Here is a 9,869-nt window from a genome sequence, read left to right as displayed (position 1 = left end):
AGGCGGAAGTGCAGAGGCAAAGATGTTGTTGAATGACAGGTGAGGTATGAGTGGCAGCAACTTGAAATTAGCGGAGATTGAGGCCTGGTGGATAACGGGAAGAGAGAATATATTGAAGGGCAAGTTCCCATCTCCGGAGTTCAGATAGGTTGGTGTTAGTGGGAAGAATCCAGATAACCTGGACGGTGTAACACTGTGCCAAGATGTGCTGGCCGTGCACCAAGGCATGTTTAGCCACAGGGTGATCCTCATTACCAACAAACACTGTCTGACTGTGTCCATTCATGTGAATGGACAGTTTGTTGCTGGTCATTCCCACATAGAAAGCGTCACAGTGTAGGCAGGTCAGTTGGTAAATCACGTGGGTGCTTTCACACGTGGCTCTGCCTTTGATCGTGTACACCTTCCGGGTTACAGGACTGGAGTAGGTGGTGGTGGGAGGGTGCATGGGACAGGTTTTACACCGGGGGCGGTTACAAGGGTAGGAGCCAGAGGATAGGGAAGGTGGTTTGGGGATTTCATAGGGATGAACCAAGAGGTTACGAAGGTTAGGTGGACGGTGGAAAGACACTCTTGGTGGAGTGGGGAAGATTTCATGAAGGATGGATCTCATTTCAGGGCAGGATTTGAGGAAGTCGTATCCCTGCTGGAGAGCCACATTCAGAGTCTGATCCAGTCCCGGGAAGTACCCTGTCACAAGTGGGGCACTTTTGGGGTTCTTCTGTGAGAGGTTCTGGGTTTGAGGGGATGAGGAAGTGGCTCTGGTTATTTGCTTCTGTACCAGGTCGGGAGGTTAGTTGCGGGATGCGAAAGCTGTTTTCAGGTTGTTGGTGTAATGGTTCAGGGATTCAGGACTGGAGCAGATTCGTTTGCCACGAAGGCCTAGGCTGTAGGGAAGAGAGCATTTGATATGGAATGGGTGGCAGCTGTCATAATGGAGGTACTGTTGCTTGTTGGTGGGTTTGATGTGGATGGATGTGTGAAGCTGGCCATTGGACAGATGGAGGTCAACGTCAAGGAAAGTGGCATGGGATTTGGAGTAGGACCAGGTGAATCTGATGGAACCAAAGGAGTTGAGGTTGGAGAGGAAATTCTGGAGTTCCTCTTCACTGTGAGTCCAGATCATAAAGATGTCACAGACAATTTCACAAACAATACTTTTGACAAAACTGTTAATTACTTAGGAACTAATTATGGGATGGCTTTGCTAACATGTTTTCGAATAGAGCCAAATAGATCCTTTAAGAATATTGTTAGTTAGTTGTTCCTTCAAATGTTTATAATTAGTACAGAATTTATATTTGCTTATACATCAATAATAGAATTTAAGGTACAAAACAATTACTGATTTCACCCTGTAATGAAAGTGTCAACCAGGAATAGTCAAAATAAATTAGAAAATCAATTACATACCTAAAACTAAGACAAAATTAGACCTGGTGTTATATTCTTCACAACTGAAGGCTAACCTTTCTCTTTTACAAAAATGCAGATTACACTCTCGTATGTTAATAATAATTAGTCAAAAATGAAAAATGAATTTTAAGGAGGCAGTTGGCAAAACAAGATGGGAAGGAAAAATATCCCAGCTTGTTTCATCACATCCCCCCCTCATTGGATTGACCAAAAAGATATTGCCAATAGCTAACTGGGCAATTCAATGACCTCTAGTGATCCCAGACAGTGGGTTAAAAATCTAAACACAAAAGAAATATTACATACAAAATCTTATCAAAACTACAGTAATTTTTTTAATAATGTGTACTCATTTGAACTTGCCATATGAAAATCTCCATACAAAATATTTACATACAGTATATTGTGCAGTGGCACACAATAGCCACAAGTTATACTTTTAATAAAAATTAGGCATCTTCATCATAAGTGATGTCCTTTTTGGGTAAACAAGGATTACATTCAAAGATACGTATCACTTTATACGAGTCCTGTCTTGCTTAAAAAAATAAAACGTCATGGGTAGCAAAAAGTTAAATTACAGTGAACATTGAGTTCACTTTTTACACGGGAAATTTCACTTGCTCAATGTTTAGTAGTTTTCACAAGGACTTCCACTTTTTCAGTGAGCTTTTATGCATTTTCTCACCAAGTTGTCCATGCCTTCAACAGGTCTAAGTGGCAGTTAGTAAGGAAATGCTTTGCAATCAGTTCCTTTGGAGGTGGTTCTCCTCTGCCACAAGTGCATGAAAATATTAGACAAAATACCCAACTTTTGTACACTCACTTTTACTTCTAAGTCTAAGAAAAAAAATTTTCACACTAAAATTTATAGTCATTACTTCATAAATAGATACATTACACAGTTCTCATAACATCCCAAATATTAACACTAAAATTGACTAAAGTATGAAAGGTGTGGACTAGTAAAAATTTAAAATCAAGTGCACATTCCAATACAAAACCTTACTCTAAGTCATGACTGTCTGAAACTTCAAATGTTAATGTAAAAAAATATTGGCTCAACCACTTGTTTATAGTGTAAAACACTAAGATTGATGCGTTTCGGAAGTCAAGCTCCCATCATCAGAATAATAAAAAGTAAAAGAACCTGTTAAAACTCGCTAGAATGGAACATGCACCAGGCACAATAAAATTGATAATAAAATTAAAACATCGTGGCTACTTCCCTTGTTGCAGCCGTGTCTTCCAAGGTGCATCTCCACATAGTCGTCAAAATATAAAAAACTCTAAAATGGTGTCGCCTATGGTGTTAAACATCTAACCACATGGCTCTCTCCTCTATCGTCGTAAACCGCCCGTGCGTCGTTGTTGATACCACACACCACGTAGCCAAATACGACACTGAAACGCAAGTGAGCTCATGCGCAAGTAAACAAGGAAGTCACAGAGATGTCTATACAAACAGATAATGTATACTTGTTCCAAGGGACTCATGAAATGATGGTATCCTGCCAATTACTAAAAGAAACCAGTGAAATGTTTGAAACAGTTATTTGTATCACCAGTTAGCTGTTCATTCAGTGTGTTCTAAATGTTCCCCATGTTGGGAATAGATCAGGATCTCATTATTTTACATAGACAGGACAAAGGCAAAAACCTGGATCTACTAGAACAGCTGGAAATTATGATACATAGCATGGATAATCAGAACACACTGAATTAACAGCTAACTGGTGATACAAATAACTTTTTCAAACATTTCATTGGTTTCTTTTAGTAACTACATTTTTAGCAATTGGCAGGATACCATCATTTCATGAGGCCCTTGGAACACATATACATTATCTGTTTGTATAGACATCTCTGTGACTTCTTTGTTTACTTGTGCGTAAGCTCACTCGCGTTTCAGTGTCGTATTTGGCTACGTGGTGTGTGGTATCAACAAAGACGCACGGGCGGTTTACGACGATAGAGGAGAGAGCCATGTGGTTAGATGTTGAACACCATAGGTGACACCATTTTAGAGTTTTTTATATTTTGATGACTATGTGGAGATGCACCTCGGAAGAAACGGCTGCAACAAGGGAAGTAGCCACGATGTTTTAATTTTATTATCAATTTTATTGTGCCTGGTGCATGTTCCATTTTAGCGAGTTTTAACAGGTTGCTTTACTTTTTATTATTCTGATGAAGAAAACGTGACTTCCGAAATGTGTCACTCTTAGTGTTTTACACTATAAACAAGTGGTTGAGCCGATATTTTTTAACACTGACATTCACAACCACGACCTCTCATCCAGTATGGATAAAATCAAAATGAAACTTGAAAGATTTAGATTTCTTTCCCATCTGTAAAATAGCAAAACTGAAGATGTGCAGTAGCATACATTTACTAATCATTACATTATGAACCATGGACTTTGCCGTTGGCGGGGTGGCTTGCGTGCCTCAGTGATGCAGATAGCCATACCGTAGGTGCAACCACAACGGAGGGGTATCTGTTGAGAGGCCAGACAAACACGTGGTTCCTGAAGAGGGGCAGCAGCCTTTTCAGTAGTTGCAGGGGCAACAGTCTGAATGATTGACTGATCTGACCTTGTAAAACTAACCAAAACGGCCTTGCTGTGCTGGTACTGCGAATGGTTGAAAGCAAGGGGGAACTACGGCCATAATTTTTCCCGAGGGCATGCAGCTTTACTGTATGGTTAATGATGATGGCGTCCTCTTGGGTAAAATATTCCGGAGGTAAAATAGTCCCACATTCGGATCTCCAGGTGGGGACTACTCAAGAGGACGTCGTTATCAGGAGAAAGACAACTGACGTTCTACAGATCGGAGCGTGGAATGTCAGATCCCTTAATCGGGCAGGTAGGTTAGAAAATTTAAAAAGGGAAATGGATAGGTTAAAGTTAGATATAGTGGGAATTAGTGAAGTTCGGTGGCAGAATGAACAAGACTTTTGGTCAGGCGAATACGGGGCTATAAATACAAAGTCAAATAGGGGTAATGCAGGAGTAGGTTTAATAATGAATAAAAAAATAGGAATGCGGCTAAGCTACTACAAACAGCATAGTGAATGCATTATTGTGGCCAAGATAGACATAAAGCCCACGCCTACTACAGTAGTACAAGTTTATATGCCAATTAGCTCTGCAGCTGACGAAGAAATTGAAGATGAGGTAAAAGAAATTATTCAGATAGTGAAGGGAGACGAAAATTTAATAGTCGTGAGTGACTGGAATTCGGTAGTAGGAAAAGGGAGAGAAGGAAACGTAGTAGGTGAATATGGATTGGGGCTAAGAAATGAAAGAGGAAGCCGCCTGGTAGAATTTTGCACAGAGCGCAACTTAATCATAGCCAACACTTGGTTCAAGAATCATAAAAGAAGGTTGTATACATGGAAGAAGCCTGGAGATACTGACAGATTTCAGATAGATTATATAATGGTAAGACAGAGATTTAGGAACCAGGTTTTAAATTGTAAGACATTTCCAGGGGCAGATGTGGACTCTGACCATAATCTATTGGTTATGACCTGTAGATTAAAACGGAAGAAACTGCAAAAAGGTGGGAATTTAAGGAGATGGGACCTGGATAAACTGACTAAACCAGAGATTGTACAGAGTTTCAGGGAGAGCATAAGGGAACAAATGGCAGGAATGGGGGAAAGAAATACATTGGAAGAAGAGTGGTTAGCTTTGAGGGATGAAGTAGTGAAGGCAGCAGAGGATCAAGTAGGTAAAAAGGTGAGGTCTATTAGAAATCCTTGGGTAACAGAAGAAATATTGAATTTAATTGATGAAAGGAGAAAATATAAAAATGCAGTAAATGAAGCAGGCAAAAAGGAATACAAACGTCTCAAAAATGAGATCGACAGGAAGTGCAAAACTGCTAAGCAGGGGTGACTGGAGGATAAATGTAAGGATGTAGAGGCTTATCTCACTAGGGGTAAGATAGATACTGCCTACAGGAAAATTAAAGAGACCATTGGAGAAAAGAGAGTCACTTGTATGAATATCAAGAGCTCAGATAGAGACCCAGTTCTAAGCAAGGAAGGGAAAGCAGAAAGGTGGAGGGAGTATATAGAGGGTCTATACAAGGGCAATGTACTTGAGGACAATATTATGGAAATGGAAGAGGATGTAGATGAAGATGAAATGGGAGATATGATACTGCGTGAAGAGTTTGACAGAGCACTGAAAGACCTGAGTTGAAACAAGGCCCCAGGAGTAGACAACATTCCATTAGAACTACTGACGGCCTTGGGAGAGCCAGTCCTGACAAAACTCTACCATGTGATGAGCAAGATGTATGAGACAGGCGAAATACCCTCAGATTTTAGGAAGAATATAATACACTCCTGGAAATTGAAATAAGAACACCGTTAATTCATTGTCCCAGGAAGGGGAAACTTTATTGACACATTCCTGGGGTCAGATACATCACATGATCACACTGACAGAACCACAGGCACATAGACACAGGCAACAGAGCATGCACAATGTCGGCACTAGTACAGTGTATATCCACCTTTCGCAGCAATGCAGGCTGCTATTCTCCCATGGAGACGATCGTAGAGATGCTGGATGTAGTCCTGTGGAACGGCTTGCCATGCCATTTCCACCTGGCGCCTCAGTTGGACCAGCGTTCGTGCTGGACGTGCAGACCGCGTGAGACGACGCTTCATCCAGTCCCAAACATGCTCAATGGGGGACAGATCCGGAGATCATGCTGGCCAGGGTAGTTGACTTACACCTTCTAGAGCACGTTGGGTGGCACGGGATACATGCGGACGTGCATTGTCCTGTTGGAACAGCAAGTTCCCTTGCCGGTCTAGGAATGGTAGAACGATGGGTTCGATGACGGTTTGGATGTACCGTGCACTATTCAGTGTCCCCTGGACGATCACCAGTGGTGTACGGCCAGTGTAGGAGATCGCTCCCCACACCATGATGCCGGGTGTTGGCCCTGTGTGCCTCGGTCGTATGCAGTCCTGATTGTGGCGCTCACCTGCACGGCGCCAAACACGCATACGACCATCATTGGCACCAAGGCAGAAGCGACTCTCATTGCTGAAGACGACACGTCTCCATTCGTCCCTCCATTCACGCCTGTCGCGACACCACTGGAGGCAGGCTGCACGATGTTGGGGCGTGAGCGGAAGACGGCCTAACGGTGTGCGGGACCGTAGCCCAGCTTCATGGAGACGGTTGCGAATGGTCCTCGCCGATACCCTAGGAGCAACAGTGTCCCTAATTTGCTGGGAAGTGGCGGTGCGGTCCCCTACGGCACTGCGTAGGATCCTACGGTCTTGGCGTGCATCCGTGCGTCGCTGCGGTCCGGTCCCAGGTCGACGGGCACGTGCACCTTCCGCCGACCACTGGCGACAACATCGATGTACTGTGGAGACCTCACGCCCCACGTGTTGAGCAATTCGGCGGTACGTCCACCCGGCCTCCCGCATGCACACTATACGCCCTCGCTCAAAGTCCGTCAACTGCACATACGGTTCACGTCCACGCTGTCGCGGCATGCTACCAGTGTTAAAGACTGCGATGGAGCTCCGTATGCCACGGCAAACTGGCTGACACTGACGGCGGCGGTGCACAAATGCTGCGCAGCTAGCGCCATTCGACGGCCAACACTGCGGTTCCTGGTGTGTCCGCTGTGCCGTGCGTGTGATCATTGCTTGTACAGCCCTCTCGCAGTGTCCGGAGCAAGTATGGTGGGTCTGACACACCGGTGTCAATGTGTTCTTTTTTCCATTTCCAGGAGTGTAATTCCAATCCCAAAGAAAGCAGGTGTTGACAGATGTGAAAATTACCGAACTATCAGTTTAATAAGTCATGGCTGCAAAATACTAACACGAATTCTTTATAGACGAATGGAAAAGCTAGTAGAAGCCGACCTTGGGGAAGATCAGTTTGGATTCCATAGAAATATTGGAACACATGAGGCAATACTGAAATTGTAGTTCTGTCAGAGACAGCAAAGGACTTGGAAGAGCAGTTGAACGGAATGGATAATGTCTTGAAGGGAGGATATAAGATGAACATCAACAAAAGCAAAACGAGGATAATGGAATGTAGTCGAATTAAGTCGGGTGATGTTGAGGGTATTAGATTAGGAAATGAGACACTTAAGGTAGTAAAGGAGTTTTGCTATTTGGGGAGCAAAATAACTGATGATGGTCGAAGTAGAGAGGATATAAAATGTAGACTGGCAATGGCAAGGAAAGCGTTTCTGAAGAAGAGAAATTTGTTAACATCGAGTATAGATTTAAGTGTCAGGAAGTCATTTCTGAAAGTATTTGTATGGAGTGTAGCCATGTATGGAAGTGAAACATGGACGATAAATAGTTTGGACAAGAAGAGAATAGAAGCTTTCGAAATGTGGTGCTACAGAAGAATGCTGAAGATTAGATGGGTAGATCACATAACTAATGAGGAGGTGTTGAATAGGATTGGGGAGAAGTCTGTGGCACAACTTGACTAGAAGAAGGGATCGGTTGGTAGGACATCAAGGGATCACAAATTTAGTACTGGAGGGCAGCGTGGAGGGTAAAAATCGTAGAGGAAGACCAAGAGATGAATACACTAAGCAGATTCAGAAGGAAGTAGGTTGCAGTAGGTACTGGGAGATGGAGAAGCTTGCGCAGGATAGAGTAGCATGGAGAGCTGCATCAAACCAGTCTCAGGACTGAAGACCACAACAACAACAACAACAACAACACACAACAACAACAACAACAACATTATGAAAAAAAAAATAGTGCCACCATCACATAACTTAATTACTATTCAACTCAAAATTAAGGGGATGGAAGTTGTACCAAATCATTGCCCCACTTCTCTATTCAGCTCTGAGCACTACTCTCATTCAAACAGAAAATTAAATCCTCACAAAATGGTATCAAATAGTTGACCTGTCTGAAATACTCACATCAGTCTAGCACCGCAATTATCATTGAATCAACAAACTTATTCTTCTTCATTCCAATATTACCAATTTAAGCTCATAATTCTTCAGGACACAAAGGGAAGTTTTCAGATAACCTATAGGTGTGTTATGCAGCATTATATGACTTGTACCTCACTAAAATATTGCTCTTTCTGTTAAGCTCTCATTCCCAGCGGCAGTCATGAACTGCACAATATACACAGTACTCTTTGTTGCCTAGTTCAAAATTAGATCATCAATACAGTTACACCACATTTGTACATATACAGTTATTTTTTCATTACTCAATCATGTCTGACAGCTCCATTATTTCACTTACCTTTCTTACCTCACTAGCTAGTGGACTACATTCTCAAAAAATATCCCTACTGCAGAGACAGGCTCCCTAACCATTAAGACCCTAACATTATTCATTATTTTATTATTGTTTCATTATCTAATAAACAAACACATTCTCTACTTATCCAATGCAAAAATGATTCTACTGAAAAACATTTCATAGTAACAGATCTTTATGCTAAGGCAAACTTAACCATCATTACCGATCAGACAAAATTATCACTTACAAAAACTGTTATTTTGCTGTACTCCATCAAACTGCTTGAGCTTCTCACATGAAGGGTGATATACCTACAACTCTTGCTTACTCTTTCCACAGGTAATCCAGGCAACTATGTCTAAAGTTGGAATTTCTTGATGTTAGAAAAAGCTGTACCATGACACCGATACATAGTTATCTCCATATACTGAGTGCACTGAACACAAACGCTCCTATTATACCACAATTAATATTAAGACCTAATATTCAAGATGGTTCTCACTGCATATTGTCTCTGCTGCTGCATCAAATTCTACTAATTTCACACATGAGCCAATTACTTCAGATGTTATTAAGACCTAATATACATCTAAAAATGCTTTCTCAAAGCTATGCCATGAAGTACAACTATCAGCTACCTGAGCTGCCTATCTATAAGCATCCCCTTTCAAAAATCCTCTAACATAGGAGATTTTCTCTTGGTCATTTCACATTTCAGGCAAATCATTAAATTCCCCAATGAAATCCAGAGGATGCACTTCCCCATATAGTTCAAAATTATTAAATTTCTTACAACTAACAATGAAGGACTGTTTGTAACACCACATACTCTATGCTTTAGATTTTGTACTTCTTCCATCTTTCTCTCCATTTCAGCCAATTTTGAATCTAGATTTTTATTTACTTTCACTAGTTTTTCCTGTACCACTACTGCACACTTGGTTACTACCTCCGTTTCTAAATAATTTTTAATCTGATCGATTTGGACCTCAGGTTTAACCCTATTTTCCGCACAAAATTTCCTGGGAGCTTTGACTTCATCCTTACACTGTTTTACGGAAGGCTCCACCCTCCTACTACAGCCAACACAAAGCTTCTTTCTCTCTTCTACACATTTACTACTCATCAATGTTAATTCCTCATTAGTATTCTGGACTACTTTCTTTATCTT

This window comes from Schistocerca cancellata, chromosome 7, assembly GCF_023864275.1.
Source record: "Schistocerca cancellata isolate TAMUIC-IGC-003103 chromosome 7, iqSchCanc2.1, whole genome shotgun sequence".
NCBI lineage: Eukaryota > Metazoa > Arthropoda > Insecta > Orthoptera > Acrididae > Schistocerca > Schistocerca cancellata.
The sequence above is the reverse complement of the archived record's forward strand: the minus strand, read 5'-3'. Positions refer to the sequence as shown.